The sequence below is a fragment of the Ovis aries genome, chromosome 17 (genome assembly GCF_016772045.2).
Source record: "Ovis aries strain OAR_USU_Benz2616 breed Rambouillet chromosome 17, ARS-UI_Ramb_v3.0, whole genome shotgun sequence".
Lineage (NCBI taxonomy): Eukaryota > Metazoa > Chordata > Mammalia > Artiodactyla > Bovidae > Ovis > Ovis aries.
Window position 1 is genome coordinate 38916615 of NC_056070.1, and position 11259 is coordinate 38927873.

The 11259-nt window shown below is 37.8% G+C and overlaps 1 non-coding gene across 1 annotated transcript; it reads left to right on the forward strand.

The window, feature by feature from the left end:
- The first annotated feature begins 615 nt into the window (after positions 1-615).
- LOC114108911 (U6 spliceosomal RNA) lies at positions 616-722 on the forward strand. Its single transcript, XR_003585637.1, has one exon. It is a non-coding gene; the product is annotated as a U6 spliceosomal RNA (small nuclear RNA).
- Positions 723-11259: the final 10537 nt, after the last annotated feature.

Genomic DNA, 11259 nt, shown 5'->3' on the forward strand with positions numbered 1-11259 from the left:
CAATGCATGACACAAAATACATACTCTATCAAACTATCTGCCAGCTACTCTGTTTGCTCAGATCACTTAACACTTTTACCTAATGTTTATGTATTAAGTGAGTTATCATTCAGATACTGCCTCTTCCCCTTATCCCACTAGAATAAAGCACTGGGATGGCAGGGATATCTTCTGGATTTACTGCTAAATTGCCTGATGCTACCAGCATGCCTTACAGAAATAGTTCAGTTCAGTTCAGGAGCTCAGGCATGTCCGACTCTTTGCGACCCCATGAACTGCAGCACACCAGGCCTCCAGATGCCATGACCTTCGTTTTCTGAATGTTGAACTTTAAGCCAGCTTTTTCACTCTCCTAAGCCCTCCATAAATATTTTTTGAGTGAATGGATAAACTAAGAGATTACTGTTCCTGAGTTCCCTGCAATTAGATCCAAGAGATATGAGTCTCATTCCAAATCAATGAGTAGCTTTAGTTTTGGCCAAGTCATTTATCTGAGCTATACTGTCCAATGAAGACAGACCAGATATTGAACAACTTGAAGAAAACATCAGTCTTTTGGCTCAAGACAATATGCATTTTCTTTCTTTTAAACTTTAACTTTAGAGTGTGTACATGGTGCTCACTTCGGCAGCACATATACTAAAATTGGAACGATACAGAGAAGATTAGCATGGCCCCTGAGCAAGGATGACATGCAAATTCGTGAAGTGTTCCATATTTTTCCGAAAGTCTGCAAGCAATAAATGCTGGAGAGGGTGTGGAGAAAAGGGAACCCTCCTACACTGTTGGTGGGAATGCAAACTAGTACAGCCACTATGGAGAACAGTGTGGAGATTCCTTAAAAAATTGCAAATAGAACTGCCTTATGACCCAGCAATCCCACTGCTGGGCATACACACCAAGGAAACCAGAATGGAAAGAGACACATGTACCCCAGTGTTCATCACAGCACTGTTTATAATAGCCAGGACATGGAAACAACCTAGATGTCCATCAGCAGATGAATGGATAAGAAAGCTGTGGTACATATACACAATGGAGTATTACTCAGCCATTAAAAAGAATATATTTGAATCAGTTCTAATGAGATGGATGAAACTGGAGTTAATTATACAGAGTGAAGTAAGCCAGAAAGAAAAACACCAATACAGTATACTAACACATATATATGGACTTTAGAAAGATGGCAATGATGACCCTGTATGCAAGACAGCAAAAGAGACACAGATGTGTAGAGCGGACTTTTGGACTCAGAGGGAGAGGGAGAGGGTGGGATGATTTGGGAGAATGGCATTGAAACATGTATACTATCATGTAAGAAATGAATCGCCAGGCTATGTCCGATGCAGGATACAGGATGCTTGGGGCTGGTGCACGGGGATGACCCACAGAGATGTTATGGGGAGGGAGGTGGGAGGGGGGTTCATGTTTGGGAAAGCATGTATACCCATGGTGGATTCATGTCAATGTATGGCAAAACCAATACAGTATTGTAAAGTAAAATAAAGTAAAAATAAAAATTAAAAAAAATAGAGTGTGTACATGTATTTAACAATGGGATTCAATAGGTTGCTGTATTGTCACAAGTAGAGTAGTTCACCTTTGGGGCATGACAACATAGAATCAACATTACTGAACTAGTGTACTTGTGATGATTTCCTGGAGATATATGAGGCTCCCTAATCTTCCCACCAAACTAATCTGGGCATAACTTAAAAAATGTGTTCAATTAATATTAACAGTTCTACTTTATCTTGTTTATAAGTCATGACCCCTTATTATATAATCATGGGTTATTACAATTAACTGAACTTTTAAAAAATTTGGCAATATCTGCCTAATTACAGTTTCAAGGGAAAACTTAGTGATTTTTATTTACAGTACTCCCTAAAATTAATCTAGAAAGCCCTCTTGCCTCCATCTGTATATCAAAGACTTACCCAACTTGTACTCCACTCCTCCCTACATTACTGCTGAAGTTTGCAGTAAATCCATTCTCTGAAGGCCCTGACTCTACCTTGACCTTTGTATTTTTGTTTGGTTTTATAGTTTAACCATTTGTCACAAAGCTAAACACAGTCTATTTTATAATTGAAGGATAATTACTTTACAATATTGTGATGGTTTCTGTTGTACAACAACCTGAATCAACTCTAAGTATACATATATCCTCTCCCTCTTGAGCCTCCTCCCACCCACCCCCCCATCCTGCCCCCTCTAGATAGTCACAGAGCACCAGGCCATGCCAGTCTCCCTGTGTTACACAACAGCTCCTACTAGCTATCTATTTCACACATGGTAGTGTATGTATGTCACTGCTACTCTCTCAATTCATCCCACCATCTCCTTGCCCCTCTGTGTCCAGGACACAGACATACAGACCATTATATTTTAAAAGCTATCCTTCCAACACTCCCAACACTTTCATGTATTCCATCCACTTTTTTATTCATACTTTTTTCAGAAATGTTTATCTCCTTTTAACATGCTATTATAATATATGCCTTTCTTACAAGCTCATCCTCTGTGTATGGCCTGCCTTGCTAGAAGTTCCACAGAGAAAGCGTTTGCACGCTGGACTCACTGATACATCCCAAGGACTTGGAATAGTATCTGACACTTAAACAGCTCTTGATAAGTCATTAACACGTTGCTATTCTCCTCGTTTTTTAATTCATTCATTTTTTGGCATGAGTTAAACTGTTATGGGCTTTTCCTTTTCTTTCCAAAATTAGACCATAAAGTTGAGGAATGCTGAGTCTTCTCTCAACATCCACCCCCTCCCCACTGCCGTCCCCCCACCCCCCACCCCCTGCCCCAGAAATACCAAGAGCACTATTACACAAATACTAGAAACTTAGTGAACATTCACTGAATGATTGATCAAATAGATGGCTGAGTCAGTGTGGCTTAGGGAGATTATGCTTTATTCAGTTCAGTTCAGTTGCTCAGCCATGTCTGACTCTTCACGACCCATGGATCACAGCACTCCAGGCCTCCCTGTCCATCACCAACTCCCAGAGTTTACGCAAACCCATGTCCATTGAGTCGATGATGCCAATCAACCATCACATCCTCTGTCATCTCCTTCGTCTCTGGCCTTCAATCTTCCCAGCATCAGGGTCTTCTCAAATGAGTCAATTCTTCACATTAGGTGGCCAATATGTTGGAGTTTCAGCTTCAACATCAGTCCTTCCAACGAACACTCAGGACTGATCTCCTTTAGGATGGACTAGTTGGATCTCCTTGCTGTCCAGGGGAGTCTCAAGAGTCTTCTCCAACACCACAGTTCAAAAGCATCAATTCATCGATGCTTAGCTTTCTTTATAGTCCAACTCTCACTCCATATGTGACTACTGGAAAAACCATAGCTTTGATTAGATGGACCTTTGTCGGCAAACTAATGTCTCTGCTTTCTAATGTGCTGTCTAGGTTGGTTATAACTTTTCTTCCAAGGAGCAAGCGTCTTTTAGTTTCATGGCTGCAGTCACCATCTGGAGTGATTATGGAACCCAAGAAAATAAGGTCTGTCACAGTTTCCATTGTTTCCCCATCTATTTCCATGAAGTGATGAGAACAGACACCATGATCTTAGTTTTCTGAATGTTAAATTTTAAGCTAGCTTTTTCACTCTCCTCTTTCACTTTCATCAAGGGGCTCTTTAGTTCTTCTTCACTTTCTGCCAGAAGGGTGATGTCATCTGCATTTTGATATTTATCCCAGCAATCTTGATTCTAGCCAATGCTTCATCCAGTCCAGCATTCCACATGCTACATATCAGTTAAATAAGCAGGGTGACAATAGACAGTCTTGACATATTCATTTCCCAGTTTGGAAACAGTGTGTTGTTCTCTATCCAGTTCTAACTTTTGCTTCTTGACCTCCATACAGATTTCTCAGGAGGCAGACCAGGTGGTCTGGTATTCTCATCTCTTGAATTTTCCACAGTTTGTTGTGATCCACACAGTCATAGGCTTTCGCATAGTCAATAAAGCAGAAGCAGATGTTTTTCTGGAGCTCTATTGCTTTTGCGATGATTGAATGAATGTTGGCAATTTGATCTCTGGTTCCTCTGCCTTTTCTAAATCCAGTTGAACATCTGTAAGTTCACAGTTCACATACTGTTGAAGCCTGGCTTGGAGAATTTTGAGCATTACTTTGCTAGAGTGTGATGAGTGCAACTGTGCAGTAGTTTGAACATTCCTTGGCACTGCCTTTCTTTGGGAGCTCCTGCCATAGGTTTTTGTGGTTGTTATTTGTTTTTGGAGTTAATGTAAGATGGGTGTTATAACATTGTGTTTGAAATACTTTCTTCATAGGAACAAAGATTCAGCTCCAATAACCTTATGTAAGTTATTAGCATAAGTGAGTGTTTGCAGAAGCTCTGAGATATTGCCCTGCTGGACCAAACTAACATTTGGGAAAAGAAATTATTACTCCAGTAAATTGTGCTTTGCAGCCACTTCTGTAATCCATTCAGTAAGATAGAATTATATTTATTGTATTAACTTTTCTAAGAGATTGAATTTCATTTTCATCTTCAGGAGAGGTAAAATGTAACATTATTTTGAAATTGCAAAGGAAAATTTATATAACATTTATTTTGTACAATGAAAGGTTTCTCAAGAACAAAATTCAATTCAAATTTTCAAACTATGTCTAATGTCATTTTAATTATAAAAATTAGAAAATTCTGAGGTTTTAAAATTGAGCTTCTTATCTTGACTTGAAATTTTATCTAAATAAAGCAAGGTAGCTCACTGTTTATCCTACTCATAAAAAAGTTTTAAAGCATATATTATGCACTTTTTAAATATTATGCACTTTAAATCATAAAATATCTGGAATATGGCTTTTATTTTCACATAAATTATTTTGCTTTATTAATATATTGTGACAGAAAGCAAAGAGGAACTAAAGAGCCTCTTAATGAAAGTAAAAGAGGAAAATTAAAAAGCTGGCTTAAAACTCAACATTTAAAAAACTAAGATCATGGCATCTGGTCCCATGACTTCATAGCAAATTCATGGGAACAATGGAAACAGTGACAGATTTTCTTTTTGTGGGCTCCAAACTCACTGCAGATAGTGACTTCACCCATGAAATTGAAAAACAATTGCTCCTTGGAAGAAAAGCTATGACAAACCTAGACAGCATATTATAAACAAAGACATTACTTTGCCAACAATGGTCTACATAGTCAAACCTATGATTTATCCAGCTGTCATGTATGGATCTGAGAGTTGGCCCATAATGAAGTCTGAGCACCAAAGAATTGATGCTTTTGAACTTTGAATTGGAGAAGAATGACCTGCCTCTTGAGAAACCTGTGTTCAGGTCAAGAAGCAACAGCCAGAACTGAACATGGAACCATGGACTGATTCAAAACTGGGAAAGGAGTATATTAAGGTTGTAAGTTATCACCCTGCTTATTTAACTTATATGCAGAGTACATCATGGGGAATGCTAGGCTGCATGACTCATGGCCTGGAATCAAGATTGCAGAGAGAAATATCAATAATCTCAGATATGCAGATGACACCACTCTTATGGCAGAAAGGAAAGAGGAACTAAAGAGCCTCTTGATGAAGGTGAAAGAGGAAAGCAAAAAAGCTGGCTTAAAACTCAACAATCAGAAAACTAAGATCATGGCATCCAGTCCCATCACTTCATGGCAAATAGATGAGGAAACAATGGAAACAGTGACAGACTTTATTTTCTGGGACTCCAAAATCACTGCAGATATTGACTGCAACCATGGAATTAAAAGACACTTGCCTTGGAAGAAAAGCTATGACAAACCCAGACCATATATTCAAAAGTAGAAACATTACTTTGCTAACAAAGTTTTGTATAGTCAAAACTGTGGTTTTTCCAGTAGTTATGTGTGGAGGTGAGAATTGGACCATAAAGAAGACTGAGTGCTGAAGATTTGATGCTTTTGAACTGTGATATCAGAGAAGACTCTTGAGAGTCCCTTGGACTGCAAGGAGATAACAAGTCAGTTATTTGGTTTGATAACCAGTCAATTCTAAAGGAAATCAGCTCTGAATATTCATTGGAAGGGGTGATGTTGAAGCTGAAGCTCCAGGACTTTGTCTACCTGATGTAAAGAGCCAAAATATGAGAAAAGATTCTGATGATGGGAAAAATAAAAGGCAGGAGGAGAAGGGAATGACAGAGGATGAGATAGTTGGATACTATCACCAACTCACTGGATATGAATTTGAGAAACTCTGAGAGATAGTGAAGGCCAGGGATACCTGGTGTCCTGCAGTCCATGGGGTTGCAAAGAGTTGGTCAACAATGTCCATAAATAGATTCTAAGTCTGTCATTTTGTCAAATTTGGAGGGGGAAGTAAAACTTTTTATGACATTTATACTTCATATAAAGTTCAAAAAAAAGATATGCTTAAAATGTATAGCTTGTAAAAATACTCAGATAAGTTTTTATAAATATAACAAATAACTAGTAAACAAGTATACAATTCTTATATAAAGACATTACCTGTATGTCCCCTGTCAGTGTTTATATTCATGGATTAGCAGGTCTATTCATTAATCCAGGTAGTGAATATGGAGCAAAAATTTTCTCCTGAGGAGACTTGGGGAAACATACCTAAGGTTTAGTGGTTAGGTGATAGAAAATATAAAACTGCTGTCTGGAAAGAATCACAAGCCAGTGTCCCACCCCTGTGACATACACACACTCCCATTCACACACTCATACACAGTAATTTGCATGTACAGGAAAATCTCCATCCCATAGTGATTAATAAGTACCTCCTCTGATTAGATACTACATATAGGATGATCTTTTCATTTTTCTGGGTGGTAAATCTGAGCTTCTTCATGTATTTGAATAGTCACTATGTCTGAATTTCTCTATTTAAACTTCTCACTTTCTTCAGGCTATCAGCATTTCAAGACTGTTTCTTAAGTATATGGACAGGTCTCTGGGTCTTGAGTGGGTAGTTTCTCTCAAATGGACAATTTATCTGAAGCAGCATGAACCTTAGGCTCCCAGCATACAAGTAATGCTCTTTCATTATGAAAACTCAGTCTCATTCCAACTCCTCAGTATTAAAGGTATTAGATACTCCTCAGTATTAAAGGTATAGTCCAAGGTATTAAACCTTGGCTTTGTTCACATCTTACCCTTCCCCTGCTGTCTCTAACCATTGAGAAATAACCCACAAGTACAGAGTGCAATGACCTTTGTCCACATCATGTTCTGTCATTATTTTACCACTCCCACAGAGAGCTACTCTCAAAGTAATCCTAACACTCCATCTTCATTCCTTACCTTTGTCAGGAAGGCCTGGCATGGGCTCCTATGGTTTGAAGTTCAAAACAAACTTGATGGACTTGGAGGGCATTACGCTAAGTGAAATGAATCAGACAGAGAAAGACAAATACTGTCACTTATTTGTGGAAACAAAAAAAAAAAAAAACAAAAAACAAGAAACTGGTGAATATAACAAAAAAGAAACAGACTCACAAATGCAGGCAACTAGTGGTTACCAATTGGAGAAGGTGATGGTACCCCACTCCAGTACTCTTGCCTGGAAAATCCCATGGACAGAGGAGCCTGGTAGGCTGCAGTCCATGGAGTCGCTAGAGTGGGACACGACTGAGCGACTTTACTTTCACCTTCATGCATTGGAGAAGGAAGTGGCAGCCCACTCCACTGTACTTGTCCAGAGAATCCCAGGAACGGGGGAGCCTGGTGGTCTGCCGTCTATGGGGTCACACAGAGTCAGACACGACTGAAGAGACTTAGCAGCAGCAGCAGCAGCAGTGGTTAACAACAGGGAAAAGAAAGGAGTTAATATAGCAGTGGGAAGTGAGAGGAACAGATTATTGGGTATAATATAGCCTCAAGGATGTATTGTACATCACAGGGAATATAGCAAATATTTTGTAATAACTATAAATGGAAAGTAACCATTGAAATTGCATAAACAAAACTTTTAATTAAAAAATGAAAAGAACATTAATCCAAAAAGAGAAGAAGAAGAAGAACAAGCAACCAGAAAACAAACTTGAATTCTGGAGTATATGTAAGATTTGGAGTTCCTCTTTAGTTCTTACCATAATAGCAGTCTTTGGGCAAGACACTCCAAGTCTCTCCTTCTTTTTCACCTTTAAAATGAGGATAATAATACTCATCTCAGGTTTATTGTGAATTATGTGACATGACCTCTGACTTAAATTCCTTAGGACAGAGCTAGAAACAGGCAAAACACAATGTAGTTGGTGTAACTGTTAATGTGCTAAATTTATATCATTATTGCTAGTTGCTTAAAATGTTAATTAGTTGAATTGTTCAAGTACAAATCAAGCCTAACAGAGCTTTTAAAAATCAGTGAAAATTAGATGTGGCTGAACGTATGAGCATGATATAAAAACGGATTTCATGGAAACTCTAAGAACTATATCTAAGCCTCTTGCAAGTGGGTTAGTAGTAGTCAGCTTCCTTGAGCTGTTTCTCTATTTCAAGTTTATCCCATTGCAATACCATGAGTGAGATTATGACTTTATAACTCAGAGAAATTAATATATGTAATGTTTGCTATAGCATACTGTTATGTAAGAATTATAGTCATGATGACATTTATCATGTTAAAGATTCAATATTATATACATTTAATTGAGTTTATTGGATTATTTAGGTTTTATCTTGTATATCTGACTAACATTTTTAAATGGAAAAACTCATCTTTTTCAGCTTATAATCAGTTTCAGTAAATAACACAGTGTTTATTTTTTATAAAATTGAACCATATTTAGTATTTAGCAAAGAATATAATTGTTCATGCTTTAACAATTACTATTGAGAAAAAAAGGACCCAAATCATCTGTGTGCTATACATGAATAAGAGTGAGTGACAGTTTAATAAGTACATTAAACCAAATGTAAAATGTCTTTCCAGTTTTTTATTTAGTTAATTAGAAACACTGTCTATCCGAAGAATTATTCAGCAATCAAGGAAAAGACTCAGTTTTAGATGCCAAACTAGCTAGATATTTAGAAAAACAGCAGAGCAATAGTTTCACTGCACTTTTTATGAGTGTCTTGCTTAAATTGGGTATTGATGGGTTCAGTCTCCATTGCTAAATAGAAAAAGAAATGTTTGCTTAGAGAACTTGAAGGACTGCAGGGATGATAAACAATGAGGTGTCTATGAGAGAGGAAAGTGATGTCTAATAGGCTTGCCAACCTACTACTCTGCAATAGCAGCCCTAAAGCTTGATTATTGAATGCTTGATTATGGAAAACTGAATTGCATACCTGCTTGTAGTCCCATCTAGGCATTTCGTCACTGTTGATGTCTTGCTCTACACCATTTTCTAGAAACCTGTGTAGATCACCATAGAAGTTCAACAGATTCTTAAACCATTTATTTTTATGTTACTATCTTTTCATCTCCTCTGTTTTCATTTAAATTGGGGAAATATAAGTAGTTTAGTAGTATTTGAGCAATTCTGGTTTTATGCAGTGTTTCCAGTTTCCTTGTTAGTGCAGTAGTATGTCTGGGTACCAGTTTTAGAAAATGCATGTGATCTGATTTCTCCACAGGGCTGCAGGGATGTGATGATCAGGAGTAGGACTTGCTCCTGTGCAAAGATTAGACCTTTGATGCTGTGATCCACCCTGCAAAGCAGACCATGATGTACATTCCTTTATGCAATGTTTGTCCACAAGGACTGACTCTACATCACTCTCTTACATGTCCTCTAGGAGAACATTATGCTGCTCTGCAATCTGTCTTTTCATCTCCTTGCAAACAAATTACAGGCCTGCCAATTGAGTCAACTCATATACAGTAGTAGCTCAATCCCAAGCTCTGTTAGTCACAGAAAAACTATTTCCAAGTTTATTTTATTTTGTTATTGGTATAGCTTTCCTAAAGCAGAGCAACAGGAGTATACCTTTTTCTTTTCCCTTAAAGAATTTCATCTAGGTGTACTGCACAAGATCATCTCTCTTAAGTTCACCATAAGTAGCTTGGTTGTCTGGCTGTTATCCATTCTCTTGACAATTGCCATATAGCAAAGTTGAGTTTTTAATACCAAATAGTTCTCTAGGGGGAAAAAAAGACAGTAAAATTCATTGGCTTTTTGAGGATACTGTCTTCATAAGCCTTTCAACATTAAACAGGATGTATAAGGCTCCTGGTTGTCATTTGTTGAGTAAATGAACATAACAGTTGTAATGTAAACTGTATTATCTATAAGCTCATTGGAGGTGTGGACACTAGCTGATGCAACCTGGTTCTTACTCAGCATCAAGCCTAGTGTGAACAGGTAAGAGCATTCTCCACCTCACTAGAACTGACTCAGATTTGTTCTTTTTTATGGCTGAGCCATGTGCAAAACAGATAGCTGGAGAGAAGTTACTATATAACACAGCGAGCCCAACCCAGCACTCTCTGATGACCTAGAAGGGGGAATGGGGGGAGGGGAGGGAAGTTCAAGAAGGAGGTGATTATATGTATAATTATGGCTGACTTGCTTTGGTATTCAGCAGAAACCAACACAGCATTGTAAAGTTTCTCTAATGATCTCCAGTTGATCCAGACAAATGTCAATCTAGGAGATGAATCTGGTTAGAAAAACAAGTGTCTTAGGGAACTAAAAGCAGCTGAGGAGCACGGCAGCTGGAATCATTACCAAACACATTTGCATTTAGAAGAAAAATTTCCATAGAGACAAGAGAGACAGGCAATTTCTGTTTTCCCACAGGCTGAATCTCACTTGTTTGTATCGTGACTAACAGGTTATCTTGGGGTTTCTTAGGTTAATAAATCTTAGGGTATTCTCTTAGGTAAGTCTATTCTTGATTATTTTTAAATGTTTATGATAGAGCCAAAGTGGTCAATAAATATCTGTATTGAATATTACCAACAATAGAGATACCATTCACAACACACAAGCTGTTGAGTAGAACCTGCCGGTGCAGTTATCTATAAAGCACCTTGTCAAGATGCTTATAAAGGTAAACATACACATCAAACGATATATCTAAACTACTATTATTTTTAAAATCTGCTATACTAGTATATTATCAAGAGATTGCTATGTTGCAGGTGCTATTTTAAGTGTTTTACATGTGTGAACAAGATTTTTCATCAACCCAGGAAATATGCAGTATTGTTTTCTAACTTGCAAAAGGGGAAATTGAGGTACGAAGAAGTTAAGTAACATAACTTCCCCATGTTTTCCCATATAGTGTGTGGTAGAGACAGAATCTGA